Consider the following 15,101-nt stretch of genomic DNA (forward strand, 5'->3'; position numbering starts at 1 on the left):
TGTTTTGTTATATTTTTTTCTGATGACTTAAATGAAGCCAATTGTAATTTGAATTCTGAGTTATTGAATACGACCTTTCTTCATCCTGAATGCCAATTTGTTTTTATAGGTTCCTCATATAGGTTTTATTTACATGTTTGCCAACAAAATGAAGTGCTATATACAGTACACCATGAGTTCTTTTAGGACAATATTAACAATTTTTTGGGCTTTATTTTGAGCATTTTTCTGTGAAAGTTAAGCAAATGGGGGAAATCGAAAAGACAGGAAAAATATTAATGCACTCCCAATTTACTTACCTCAATTGCTCAGCTTCTTGTCTTTTCTTTTTCTTTCAAAAGTCCTATTCTAATTGCATAGACTGCGTCTTTATGTGTTCTGTATCTCAAAGCAATTACTAAAATAAGTACACAGTTTAAATATCTTTAACCATCACCTATTATATTTGCACAATACACAAATGTGTATGCATACAGAAATGCTAAACTTGTCCGCCATTCAAACATTTTCCTAATGGATTTATAATGGATTCCATTGTGCTTAGGGCATTAGGGAAGCTGTTGGCTGAATAGAGGAATGATATAGAAGCTGAATAAAAATAAATGTTTTTTTTAAAAAAAGCATATTAAAATATATGAGGAACGGTTGCAGGAACTGGATATGTATAGTCTACTAAAAAGAAGAACATGATAGCAGTGTTCCAATATTTGATGGGCTGCCACAAAGAAGAAAGGGTCAACCTATTTTCCAAAGTACCATAAAAAACAATAGATGGAAACTAATCAAGGAGAGAAGCAACCTAGAAGAAATTTCCTAACATGAAAACAATTCACCAGTGGAACAGCTTGCCTTCAGAAATTGTGGGTGCTGCATCACTGGAGGCTTTTAAGAAGAGACTGGACAGTTACTTGTCTGGAATAGTATAGGGCAGGGGTCAGCAACCTTAAACACTCAAAGAGCTACTTGGATCCATTTCCCAGAGGGGAAAAAAGACTGGGAGCCGCAAAACTCATGCGCGTGCATGCGTGCACACGCAAAGAAGGGAGATTGATTGAAGAGTTTAATTAAAAAGAAATTGAGACTGCTGTGCATGTTCTCTCTCTCTCTCCCTCCCTCCCTCTCTCCTTCTGTTTCTCTCCCTCCCTCTCTTCCCCCCGTCTCTCCTTCTCTCTCCCCCCTCTCTCTGATCTTCTGCTCACCTGGCAAACTGGCTTCACGCTGTTCTTGGAAAAGCTGACAAACATTCTTATTGGGCTGGCTCTTCTGCCCTTGAGAGCTGCTGCTTTCTGCTGCTTCCTGCTTCCTGTGGAGACGCAGCAAAGGCAGGAGCCCCACTTAATAAGCTTGTCAGCTTCTCGGAGAACAGCGTGAGGCCACTCTCTTTTTTACACACACACACACACACACACACACAGAGAGAGAGAGAGAGAGAGAGAGAGAGAGAGAGAGAGAGAGAGAGAGAGAGAGAGAGAGAGAGAGAGAGAGAGAAAGAGAGAGAGAGACTCTTTCTCTGTCTTCTCTCTCTCTCTCTCTCTCTCTCTCTCTCTCTCTCTCTCTCTCTCTCTCTCTCTCTCTCTCTCTCTCTCTCTCTCTCTCTCTCTGCAAATGGCGGAGGATGACTGGGAGCTTCAGGAGAAGGCTGAAAGAGCCGACCATGGGTTGCCAACCCATGGTATAGGGTCTCTATAGTCCCCTGAGCAGAGGGTTGGATTAGAAGACCTCCAAGGTCCCTTCCAACTGTGTAATTCTGCTGCTAAATACCATATCTGTATGTTGAAGACTAAGTTGTATGTTCAGCAGCATTAATCCAACACATAATTGATCAACTTAAAATATGCTATGATTAACAAATACTTTTGGGGTTTGCTTTGTTTTGCAAGACTTATTATGGACTCAGATGTTTTCTAAAGCTAACAATCCTGCAGAAGGTATTTCTCCCCTCTTCCTCTTTCCCATAAAAAAACCTCATCTGCAGTTGACTGCATTTCACTGAAATCATTTTTTTTTCATTTTCATTTATTCATATGTAAATTCATGCAGATGTAATCAATCAATTAAAAATCCTAGGATGTGCAGAGTATGATTTCTTTAATCAGTGATGGATCTAAGAGTAAGTACTACTTTGAGGAGATGAAGATGGCTTTTCATCAAATTATCCATTCATTCCGTAGAAAATTGACAAAAAAAAAAACATTTGATGACACAGATTTGCTACTGCCAGTGAACTTTTAAGTTTTGTTTTCATCTGGCATTTGGTGCTAGTTATTTTCACCACTTGGAGATTCTTTCTTAACTCCAGCTTCAATGAAGAGCTCACTCTATTTCTAGATGGCATTAAATCATTATAGTACATAATTTTCAACAACACTTTCCCACTCTAGATGAACAGTGCCTTTTATTGTTCCCTATCAGGCAATAAATTAAATTAATGATCTCCTTGTGAAGCATATTGCGGTGCTTAATTCAGAATACAGCTGTCTATTTGGAGAATAAATCTGAATTTTCAATAGTTCAAAGCTGTGTCAATCATTTAATTGTTGGTACTGCTTCACTCCTATCTAACTGAGGGCCAGTCATATTTGCACCTAATCAGGACACAGAGATACTTTAATAATAATAATCTTACCGATACCACGTTTCTCCTCTTATTCTGACAGTCGGCAAAAACTGTCAGGCTTTTAACACTCCTTAGCTCAGAGATTATGGTATCTGGCAACAGAGACAAAAGAAGCAAATTTTAGTAGAAAAGGGATTTTTTTTTTGGCTGATGCAAACATACTGTAGATATAAAGAACAACAGCAGTGGGAAAGGTCCTGAGATTCCACTCTCTCTGACCAGAAAATTAAGGTCATGATACAACATTTGATAATGATCATGTTTAAACCAAACATTTTTTTCCTTGTTTGTTTCAATGTAATTCATGTATAAGCAACAAAGCTTATCTCCCCTTGTCTTCTTTTAAATTCAGTAAAACTCTGCCGTCATGTGGGAATAATACATAGCATGGTACATATTAGTTCAAACATTGCATCTGTTTCTTTATTGACTAAATTTCAGTTATGAAATATATAAACAATGTTCTTTTTTCATCTACAATATTATTCAGTTGTATATTGACATGAATATTTATATATATTGCATCACAACATATACTACATGTTTGTTTTTATTCCAGATACTGCAATCTGCTTACACACTTCCCCAGTACTGATCTGGGGAAGCATGTCTGTTAAGGTTGGTGAGTGGACTGATAGATAAGAATATGGGAGGGAGGGAGGGAGGGAGGGAGGGAGGAAGGAAGGAAGGAAGGGAAAGGAGGGAGGGAGGGAGAGAGGAAAGATCAACTTTTTGCTGATCTCAGAACTTAAATATTATTGTTGGACTTTCAGAGCCGAAAGATCACTTCACAGTAGAAAAAATAAAATGCAGTAGAAGAAATCATAAGATATTGGAGTTTAAATCAAATAGAACTCCTGACTGTTGTATTAATGATCTTTCAAGATGGTAATGTTTTAGAAAGAAGAGACTCATGCCAGCTCTTCAGGAAAGGAAAAGTTTAATGCGCAGGTTCAGAAGGCTTGAACAAAGCAAAAGGTCTGAACCCCGAAGGGCTCATGAACAGACATTTTTATACACCTCTAATTCCTAGTTATACATTGTTATACATTGTTACCTATGTGGTTAATATTCTACACATTCTTATCCGAAGACAGTTTACAGAAGAAAATTACTTGTAGTACATGTAGACAGTATATAATTATCCCAATCATCATCTGCCTTAAGGACAAGACTAAGTTTGCTTAAACAAGGACTTTAGTACCTTCCTCTTTAAGACAGTCGCCGGGGAATACATGTAGTTACGCTAACAGGATTATGGCTTCCTTAATCAGCATCTGTTCTAAGGACAAGAATACATTTGTTTCACTATTATTTTAGTACATTTCCTCTTTAGTAAGAAATTGAGTGATGCCACAGAAAGAACTAAGATAAGATCCCATCAAAAAAGTAGATTAATTATCACTGCTTCAGTGTTATCTTAATGACATCATGATGCAGAAAGATGCAAAAAAAAAAAAAAAAACAACCACACCAAAACCTTGAATGAAGGACTGAATTGTCCAATAAGAAAAAGTTACAATGCTTTGGGTATTTCAGTTTAGGAGGAATAGTGAATAAGAAAGGATACAACAGTAGTGATCAATATAAAACTCATGTGAAAAACAAGGCTTAAAAGAACATTCCCCCACTTCTTTTACAACACAATGACTCCTTTACCATTGATGAAGCTTCTCGGATGAGAAGCAAAATGTCTTATTCTTCTTCCTCAAGGGGAAAAAAAAACAAAAACAGGGCAGATTGAATTTTGAAAAAGTACCTTTGGGACAACTATAGCCTGGATGACTAAGAATCTCGACAGACACAATGACCGCTGGAAAATACAGGAATGATACATATTACTTTATCACTTACATCACTCATTACAACATGAGATCATATTGACTACCAGTCTGGAAATATTCAGAAAAGCAGCAGCAAGTCAAAGGCGATATAGTCTAAATAACAAGAAAACTACAAATAAACATTTCTCCTCTATTTCCATATAAGGTTATCAAGGAAGGGGAAGAAACAATAGCTTCTGTTTCAGCTTCATGTTATCACCGGCAACCTTGTTAAAATGTTATCTCCTTTATCCTACACTTTATTCATTTGCTCCATCCACACCCCTGTCTACAACCATTTAAGAAACAATACACTATAAGCAGAATTTCCCTAGCTATGTCACTTGCCAATGAAGCAATACATTTGAGATTTGTTGGGGGGGGAATACAATCTCAGAAAGTGAGTGCTAACAATTGCTTTCTCAACTATAGATGAGAAATCATCTACTAGTACTTTTTTTTCCATGTGTGGCAAGTGAAAAGCAGTGCAAGTGAAGACACCCAATAGATTCAATTAAAGTAAGTGCTTTAATGAAAAGCCCTAGATACGTCATATCCTTAAATAGCAGTCCACAGCTTTATCCTTCAAATTAAGTGGGATTTTATTTTTTAAAAATGCAATTGAAGGTTTCAGTGAACTGTCAAATTCCCTTCACTATCATAATCACGAAATTATCAGGAGAGGTCTTGTGTGTAATGACAGCCACAAAATGTCATCTTAGATAAATATTCATGATTTCCTGGTATGACTATTGAAGTAATGCCTTCGGTCCCACACTTCCCACCTCCCTCCCTATCTCCTTCCCTTCCTATCACATAATCAGCAAAACAAACTTATTTTGGAGTTTGAACCAAGTTTATTAGCCATTTTCTGAAAGAAAAATTCCTTGCAATAGGAAGTCTATCAAAGCAAAATGCAGTTAACATAATAACAATAACAATAATAATAAAGTTGGAAGGGACCTTGGAGGACATCTAGTCCAACCCCCTACTCAGGCAGGAAACCCTATACCATTTCAGACAAATGGCTGTCCAGTCTTTTCTTAAAAACTTCCAGTGTTGGAGCATTCACAACTTCTGGAGGCAAGTTGTTCCACTGATTAATTGTTTTAACTATCAGGAAATTTCTCCTTAGTTCTAGGTTGCTTCTCTCTTTGGTTAGTTTCCATCCATTGCTTCTTGTCCTGCCTTCAGGTGCTTTGGAGAATAGCTTGACTCCCTCTTCTTTGTAGCAGCCCCTGAGATATTGGAACACTGCTATCAGGTCACCCCTAGTCTTTTTCTTCATTAAACTAGACATACCCAATTCCAGAAACCATTCTTTATATGTTTTAGCCTCCAGTCCCGTAATCATCTTTGTTGCTCTTCTCTGTATTCTTTCTAGAGCCTCAACATCTTTTTTACATTGTGGTGACCAAAACTGGATGCGGTATTCCAAGTGTGGCCTTACCAAGGCATTGTAAAGTGGTATTAATACTTCACGTGATCTTGATTCTATCCCTCTGTTAATGCAGCCTAGCACTGTGCTGGCTTTTTTGGCAGCTGCAGCACATGGCTGGCTCATATTTAAGTGATTATCCACTAGGGCTATCACATATAGAAAGCTTGTTCTGTCGACTCAGAAGAAATACATAGTTTATCAAGATGTAATAAAAAAAATATCATAGCTGCAATGGAAATTGAACTTTTTAAAATTTAGTTTCATTTTATCAATTACCTTTCCAAACTTTTAAGCTTTACAACTCTTCCATATATTCATTGCATTTCCAGCATTGTTTATTTTGGTACTGGAGAAATATCAATAGAATATCTTATACCATTTTTCCCCCAGGAACAATATTCAGAGTAAATATAATGATCTTCTTCCATTGAATTTCTCACTGTTGCATCTCTATTATTGTGTTCAAATCTGAATCTATTTAAAATGTATCCTATTGAAGGTTGTTTCATACTGGTTAAATGGATTGTCTGATTATCTATTTAATTTCTGCTTTTACTATGCATTGCATTGAGATACTCTGGCACACAAAAAGGAATACAAGCTATTATTGTTGCGGTTGTTTGCAGAGTGTTCCCTAGCAACTATAAATTAGCAGCTCTGCATGTATGCAATTTTTGTTATTGAGCATTAAAAATTCTGCTGTTGCTTAGGAGAGTCACTTCTGTATATAGCCCCATTACATTTTTATAAAACTAAGAGCTTAATGCCAGTTTGCTTAATGCCAGTTTGTTTTTCTAAAGGCATTGAGGTGTTATCTCATGGAATTGCAAAATATTTATTCCACTCAGCTATTTATTTTATTCACTGAACTATATACCGCCCTAAGTCATGCTTTAGCCATCCCTGAGACTACATTCCTGAAACTTGGTAGCAAACAACAAAAAAATATTGTAATTTCCAGCTAATTTTCACTGAGTATCTATACAGAATGGGTACATACGGAGGGCGTCAAACTATTATCCAAAGTACCAGAGGGCAGGACAAGAAACAATGGTTGGAAACTGACCAAAGAGAGAAACAACCTGGAATTAAGGAGAAACTTCCTAACAGTAAGGACAATTAACCAGTGGAACAGCTTGCCTTCAGAAATTGTGAGCGCTCCATCAGTGAAGGTTTTTAAGAAGAGACTGGACAGCCACTTGTCTGAAATGGTATAGGTCAGGGGTCAGCAACCTGAAACAGTGAAAGAGCCACTTGGAACCGGTTCCCTCACAAAAGGAAAAACTGGGAGCCGCAAAAAATGTGTGCACATGTGCGTACATGCGCGCATGCGCAGAACAGGGTTTGACTGAAGAGTGGAGCCAAGGCGAGATATGCACTTACCCTGCATATTTGAATTGATTGGTTGAACATTTTTAGTCCCACTTTTTTTTTTTTGAACTGCACATGGCAGAGGACTGGGAGCCGCATGAGACGGCTGAAAGAGCCGCATGCGGCTCCGGAGCCGCGGGTTGTAGACCTGTGGTATAGGTCCTCCTGCTTGAGCAATGGGCTGGACTAGAAGACCTCCAACTCTATTCTATTCTCTATTCTCATTAAATCTTAAACTGAAAGGCCTCCACCACTGGAAAAATGGCCCAGTTGCTTCTCCCAAAGACCTAAAAAAATGCATCCAGCTCAGTTTTTCCTATTACATCACAAAATCTCCATTTTAGTATGTGGGTCTTGGTCATACTTCAGGAAGCACAGCTCACAATCACTGCCATCACTAGCCTTAAAGATATGGGTACAATAGGTTTTCAAAGATACTTGACATGAGAGCAGGATTGGCATAGCACATGAAGTGTTAGACTGAAGCTTTCAGCTGAGAACATTATTTGGAAACCAGTATGTCCTTCCTGCTCAGTTCCTGACATTAAAATAGCATTAATTTGCCTTTTCAAATGTTTAACCTTTTTTTTGTAGGCAAGAAGTTCTATCGATCTGTTTTTACTTGCCTTGCCATTCTGTACCTATGCCTGGCATTTAAATAATTAAGTATAAGCTACTGTATAATCTTCTAATGCCTCTTCCAGAAGCAGGTTCTTACTAATCCTCTCTGCCACTGGGAGTAAGAGATGACATTTTAATTATACTCTGTGTATTCTGACTGACAGAAGAAAGCTAAATGAAGTGTCCATAAAACTGACCTTAATGCAATTCCCAAACTTGGGACTTGGGCTTTGCACACAGAAAATCATTTAATCTTGCTTTTTAAGCCATTCCAATTTATATGGCTTGTTGGCCTTTCTGTTTCATTTTAATTTTTTTATGACAAATGTTGACATTCCATTTTTACCCCTAATAACACAAAAATGTTTTCTGTAGCTTTAGAGATAATTGTCCCCGATCCCACCCATTCTCTTTTTTTACCTTCTATTACATTAGATTGCTGTATTTATTGGGGTGAAAGAAAAGCAAATCCAGTTTCCTAGGACAAAATTCCAAAAGAAAAAAAAGCAAAAAGATACTCAACAGAGGTTTCTTTCACAGATTGGCCTAGAATGGTTATACAAAGTCATGTCATTTCCAAAAGTAGACAGGCATGGTATAATTTGTACTCTGTTCTGGTTCTACTAATTTTCCTCAAATGATTCTAGATTTGTGTAGGCATTCAGAATGATTTTTTTCTATGCAATATCTTCTGCCTATGCAACAACTTCCAACCAAGTGGATACGAACACAACTTTATGGAAAAGTGCCTGACCACTAAACCCACTACAGTACAGTCAAGGCAGGCTGTGAAAAAGATAACACTTCCATACATTTTAAAAAAAACAGAACAAAACAAACATTTCAGAAACAACCAGCAGACTATTACAACAACATGGCATCACTGTAGCACAAGAACTAACTAAAGCCCCCAAAACATTTTAAGTAGACCAAAAAACCTAGTAGCCCCTGAAGAAAAAAATAGGAATGATCCACATACAGTGTAAAGAGTATAACAGCCACTTGTAGGATAGACAGGCAGAAGATTGTTTAGACCAGGCATGTCAAACTGCCGGCCCGTGGGCCAGATGCATCATACTGAAACCACTCCCACCCCATTGCTAGCAATGGGGGGGAAATTGTGATACGTTGCACGACTTCACGTGACGTTGCAAGTTTGACATGCCTGTTTTAGACAGTTAGAACAATTAATTGGTGGAACAACCTGCCTTCAGAAGCTGTGAGTGTGAATCTGTGAATCTCAGGGGCTGCCACAAAGAAGAGGGAGTCAAGCTATTCTCCAAAGTGCCCAAAGGCAGGACAAGAAGCAAAGGATGGAAACTAATCAAGGAGAGAAGCAACCTAGAACTAAGGAGAAACTTCCTGACAGTTAGAACAATTAACCAGTGGAACAACCTGCCTCCAGAATCTGTGAATGCTCCAACACTGGAAGTTTTTAAGAAAAGACTGGACAGCCATTTGTCTGAAATGGTATAGGGTTTCCTGCCTGAGTAGGGGGTTGGACTAGATGTCCTCCAAGGTCCCTTCCAACTTTATTATTATTGTTATTGTTATTATGTTAACTGCATTTTGCTTTGATAGACTTCCTATTGCAAGGAATTTTTCTTTCAGAAAATGGCTAATAAACTTGGTTCAAACTCCAAAATAAGTTTGTTTTGCTGATTATGTGATAGGAAGGGAAGGAGATAGGGAGGGAGGTGGGAAGTGTGGGACCGAAGGCATTACTTCAATAGTCATACCAGGAAATCATGAATATTTATCTAAGATGACATTTTGTGGCTGTCATTACACACAAGACCTCTCCTGATAATTTCGTGATTATGATAGTGAAGGGAATTTGACAGTTCACTGAAACCTTCAATTGCATTTTTAAAAAATAAAATCCCACTTAATTTGAAGGATAAAGCTGTGGACTGCTATTTAAGGATATGACGTATCTAGGGCTTTTCATTAAAGCACTTACTTTAATTGAATCTATTGGGTGTCTTCACTTGCACTGCTTTTCACTTGCCACACATGGAAAAAAAAGTACTAGTAGATGATTTCTCATCTATAGTTGAGAAAGCAATTGTTAGCACTCACTTTCTGAGATTGTATTCCCCCCCCAACAAATCTCAAATGTATTGCTTCATTGGCAAGTGACATAGCTAGGGAAATTCTGCTTATAGTGTATTGTTTCTTAAATGGTTGTAGACAGGGGTGTGGATGGAGCAAATGAATAAAGTGTAGGATAAAGGAGATAACATTTTAACAAGGTTGCCGGTGATAACATGAAGCTGAAACAGAAGCTATTGTTTCTTCCCCTTCCTTGATAACCTTATATGGAAATAGAGGAGAAATGTTTATTTGTAGTTTTCTTGTTATTTAGACTATATCGCCTTTGACTTGCTGCTGCTTTTCTGAATATTTCCAGACTGGTAGTCAATATGATCTCATGTTGTAATGAGTGATGTAAGTGATAAAGTAATATGTATCATTCCTGTATTTTCCAGCGGTCATTGTGTCTGTCGAGATTCTTAGTCATCCAGGCTATAGTTGTCCCAAAGGTACTTTTTCAAAATTCAATCTGCCCTGTTTTTGTTTTTTTCCCCCTTGAGGAAGAAGAATAAGACATTTTGCTTCTCATCCGAGAAGCTTCATCAATGGTAAAGGAGTCATTGTGTTGTAAAAGAAGTGGGGGAATGTTCTTTTAAGCCTTGTTTTTCACATGAGTTTTATATTGATCACTACTGTTGTATCCTTTCTTATTCACTATTCCTCCTAAACTGAAATACCCAAAGCATTGTAACTTTTTCTTATTGGACAATTCAGTCCTTCATTCAAGGTTTTGGTGTGGTTGTTTTTTTTTTTTTTTGCATCTTTCTGCATCATGATGTCATTAAGATAACACTGAAGCAGTGATAATTAATCTACTTTTTTGATGGGATCTTATCTTAGTTCTTTCTGTGGCATCACTCAATTTCTTACTAAAGAGGAAATGTACTAAAATAATAGTGAAACAAATGTATTCTTGTCCTTAGAACAGATGCTGATTAAGGAAGCCATAATCCTGTTAGCGTAACTACATGTATTCCCCGGCGACTGTCTTAAAGAGGAAGGTACTAAAGTCCTTGTTTAAGCAAACTTAGTCTTGTCCTTAAGGCAGATGATGATTGGGATAATTATATACTGTCTACATGTACTACAAGTAATTTTCTTCTGTAAACTGTCTTCGGATAAGAATGTGTAGAATATTAACCACATAAGTAACAATGTATAACAATGTATAACTAGGAATTAGAGGTGTATAAAAATGTCTGTTCATGAGCCCTTCGGGGTTCAGACCTTTTGCTTTGTTCAAGCCTTCTGAACCTGCACATTAAACTTTTCCTTTCCTGAAGAGCTGGCATGAGTCTCTTCTTTCTACAACATTACCATCTTGAAAGATCATTAATACAACAGTCAGGAGTTCTATTTGATTTAAACTCCAATATCTTATGATTTCTTCTACTGCATTTTATTTTTTCTACTGTGAAGTGATCTTTCGGCTCTGAAAGTTCAACAATAATATTTAAGTTCTGAGATCAGCAAAAAGTTGATCTTTCCTCTCTCCCTCCCTCCCTCCTTTCCCTTCCTTCCTTCCTTCCTTCCTTCCTCCCTCCCTCCCTCCCTCCCTCCCTCCCTCCCATATTCTTATCTATCAGTCCACTCACCAACCTTAACAGACATGCTTCCCCAGATCAGTACTGGGGAAGTGTGTAAGCAGATTGCAGTATCTGGAATAAAAACAAACATGTAGTATATGTTGTGATGCAATATATATAAATATTCATGTCAATATACAACTGAATAATATTGTAGATGAAAAAAGAACATTGTTTATATATTTCATAACTGAAATTTAGTCAATAAAGAAACAGATGCAATGTTTGAACTAATATGTACCATGCTATGTATTATTCCCACATGACGGCAGAGTTTTACTGAATTTAAAAGAAGACAAGGGGAGATAAGCTTTGTTGCTTATACATGAATTACATTGAAACAAACAAGGAAAAAAATGTTTGGTTTAAACATGATCATTATCAAATGTTGTATCATGACCTTAATTTTCTGGTCAGAGAGAGTGGAATCTCAGGACCTTTCCCACTGCTGTTGTTCTTTATATCTACAGTATGTTTGCATCAGCCAAAAAAAAAATCCCTTTTCTACTAAAATTTGCTTCTTTTGTCTCTGTTGCCAGATACCATAATCTCTGAGCTAAGGAGTGTTAAAAGCCTGACAGTTTTTGCCGACTGTCAGAATAAGAGGAGAAACGTGGTATCGGTAAGATTATTATTATTAAAGTATCTCTGTGTCCTGATTAGGTGCAAATATGACTGGCCCTCAGTTAGATAGGAGTGAAGCAGTACCAACAATTAAATGATTGACACAGCTTTGAACTATTGAAAATTCAGATTTATTCTCCAAATAGACAGCTGTATTCTGAATTAAGCACCGCAATATGCTTCACAAGGAGATCATTAATTTAATTTATTGCCTGATAGGGAACAATAAAAGGCACTGTTCATCTAGAGTGGGAAAGTGTTGTTGAAAATTATGTACTATAATGATTTAATGCCATCTAGAAATAGAGTGAGCTCTTCATTGAAGCTGGAGTTAAGAAAGAATCTCCAAGTGGTGAAAATAACTAGCACCAAATGCCAGATGAAAACAAAACTTAAAAGTTCACTGGCAGTAGCAAATCTGTGTCATCAAATGTTTTTTTTTTTTGTCAATTTTCTACGGAATGAATGGATAATTTGATGAAAAGCCATCTTCATCTCCTCAAAGTAGTACTTACTCTTAGATCCATCACTGATTAAAGAAATCATACTCTGCACATCCTAGGATTTTTAATTGATTGATTACATCTGCATGAATTTACATATGAATAAATGAAAATGAAAAAAAAATGATTTCAGTGAAATGCAGTCAACTGCAGATGAGGTTTTTTTATGGGAAAGAGGAAGAGGGGAGAAATACCTTCTGCAGGATTGTTAGCTTTAGAAAACATCTGAGTCCATAATAAGTCTTGCAAAACAAAGCAAACCCCAAAAGTATTTGTTAATCATAGCATATTTTAAGTTGATCAATTATGTGTTGGATTAATGCTGCTGAACATACAACTTAGTCTTCAACATACAGATATGGTATTTAGCAGCAGAATTACACAGTTGGAAGGGACCTTGGAGGTCTTCTAATCCAACCCTCTGCTCAGGGGACTATAGAGACCCTATACCATGGGTTGGCAACCCATGGTCGGCTCTTTCAGCCTTCTCCTGAAGCTCCCAGTCATCCTCCGCCATTTGCAGAGAGAGAGAGAGAGAGAGAGAGAGAGAGAGAGAGAGAGAGAGAGAGAGAGAGAGAGAAAGACAGAGAAAGAGTCTCTCTCTCTCTTTCTCTCTCTCTCTCTCTCTCTCTCTCTCTCTCTCTCTCTCTCTCTCTCTCTCTCTCTCTCTCTCTCTCTCTCTCTCTCTCTGTGTGTGTGTGTGTGTGTGTGTGTGTGTAAAAAAGAGAGTGGCCTCACGCTGTTCTCCGAGAAGCTGACAAGCTTATTAAGTGGGGCTCCTGCCTTTGCTGCGTCTCCACAGGAAGCAGGAAGCAGCAGAAAGCAGCAGCTCTCAAGGGCAGAAGAGCCAGCCCAATAAGAATGTTTGTCAGCTTTTCCAAGAACAGCGTGAAGCCAGTTTGCCAGGTGAGCAGAAGATCAGAGAGAGGGGGGAGAGAGAAGGAGAGACGGGGGGAAGAGAGGGAGGGAGAGAAACAGAAGGAGAGAGGGAGGGAGGGAGAGAGAGAGAGAACATGCACAGCAGTCTCAATTTCTTTTTAATTAAACTCTTCAATCAATCTCCCTTCTTTGCGTGTGCACGCATGCACGCGCATGAGTTTTGCGGCTCCCAGTCTTTTTTCCCCTCTGGGAAATGGATCCAAGTAGCTCTTTGAGTGTTTAAGGTTGCTGACCCCTGCCCTATACTATTCCAGACAAGTAACTGTCCAGTCTCTTCTTAAAAGCCTCCAGTGATGCAGCACCCACAATTTCTGAAGGCAAGCTGTTCCACTGGTGAATTGTTTTCATGTTAGGAAATTTCTTCTAGGTTGCTTCTCTCCTTGATTAGTTTCCATCTATTGTTTTTTATGGTACTTTGGAAAATAGGTTGACCCTTTCTTCTTTGTGGCAGCCCATCAAATATTGGAACACTGCTATCATGTTCTTCTTTTTAGTAGACTATACATATCCAGTTCCTGCAACCGTTCCTCATATATTTTAATATGCTTTTTTTTAAAAAAACATTTATTTTTATTCAGCTTCTATATCATTCCTCTATTCAGCCAACAGCTTCCCTAATGCCCTAAGCACAATGGAATCCATTATAAATCCATTAGGAAAATGTTTGAATGGCGGACAAGTTTAGCATTTCTGTATGCATACACATTTGTGTATTGTGCAAATATAATAGGTGATGGTTAAAGATATTTAAACTGTGTACTTATTTTAGTAATTGCTTTGAGATACAGAACACATAAAGACGCAGTCTATGCAATTAGAATAGGACTTTTGAAAGAAAAAGAAAAGACAAGAAGCTGAGCAATTGAGGTAAGTAAATTGGGAGTGCATTAATATTTTTCCTGTCTTTTCGATTTCCCCCATTTGCTTAACTTTCACAGAAAAATGCTCAAAATAAAGCCCAAAAAATTGTTAATATTGTCCTAAAAGAACTCATGGTGTACTGTATATAGCACTTCATTTTGTTGGCAAACATGTAAATAAAACCTATATGAGGAACCTATAAAAACAAATTGGCATTCAGGATGAAGAAAGGTCGTATTCAATAACTCAGAATTCAAATTACAATTGGCTTCATTTAAGTCATCAGAAAAAAATATAACAAAACAATGTATAATGAATTCTCCTTAAAGGGCACACAGCTTTTTTCAGTGCATACTTTATTTAAATGCTTAAGAATTAATCATCATAGGTTTACTAGGAAGCAAACTGATAGAATTTGTCATTGTTTAATATTATGACAATAATTTAAAATCACATGAAAATAACATATACTCATCAAGGTTTACTTATTTACTTACTTAGTTAAAACATTGATATACATAGCTGCCTGTCTTCTAACTGATTTGAGATAGCTCCCAATCAAACTATGACTAATATAGTTGGATATAATCTGATATGGAGTATGCGTAACCTCAGCAT

This window comes from Vipera berus, assembly GCF_964194415.1.
Source record: "Vipera berus genome assembly, chromosome: 4".
NCBI lineage: Eukaryota > Metazoa > Chordata > Lepidosauria > Squamata > Viperidae > Vipera > Vipera berus.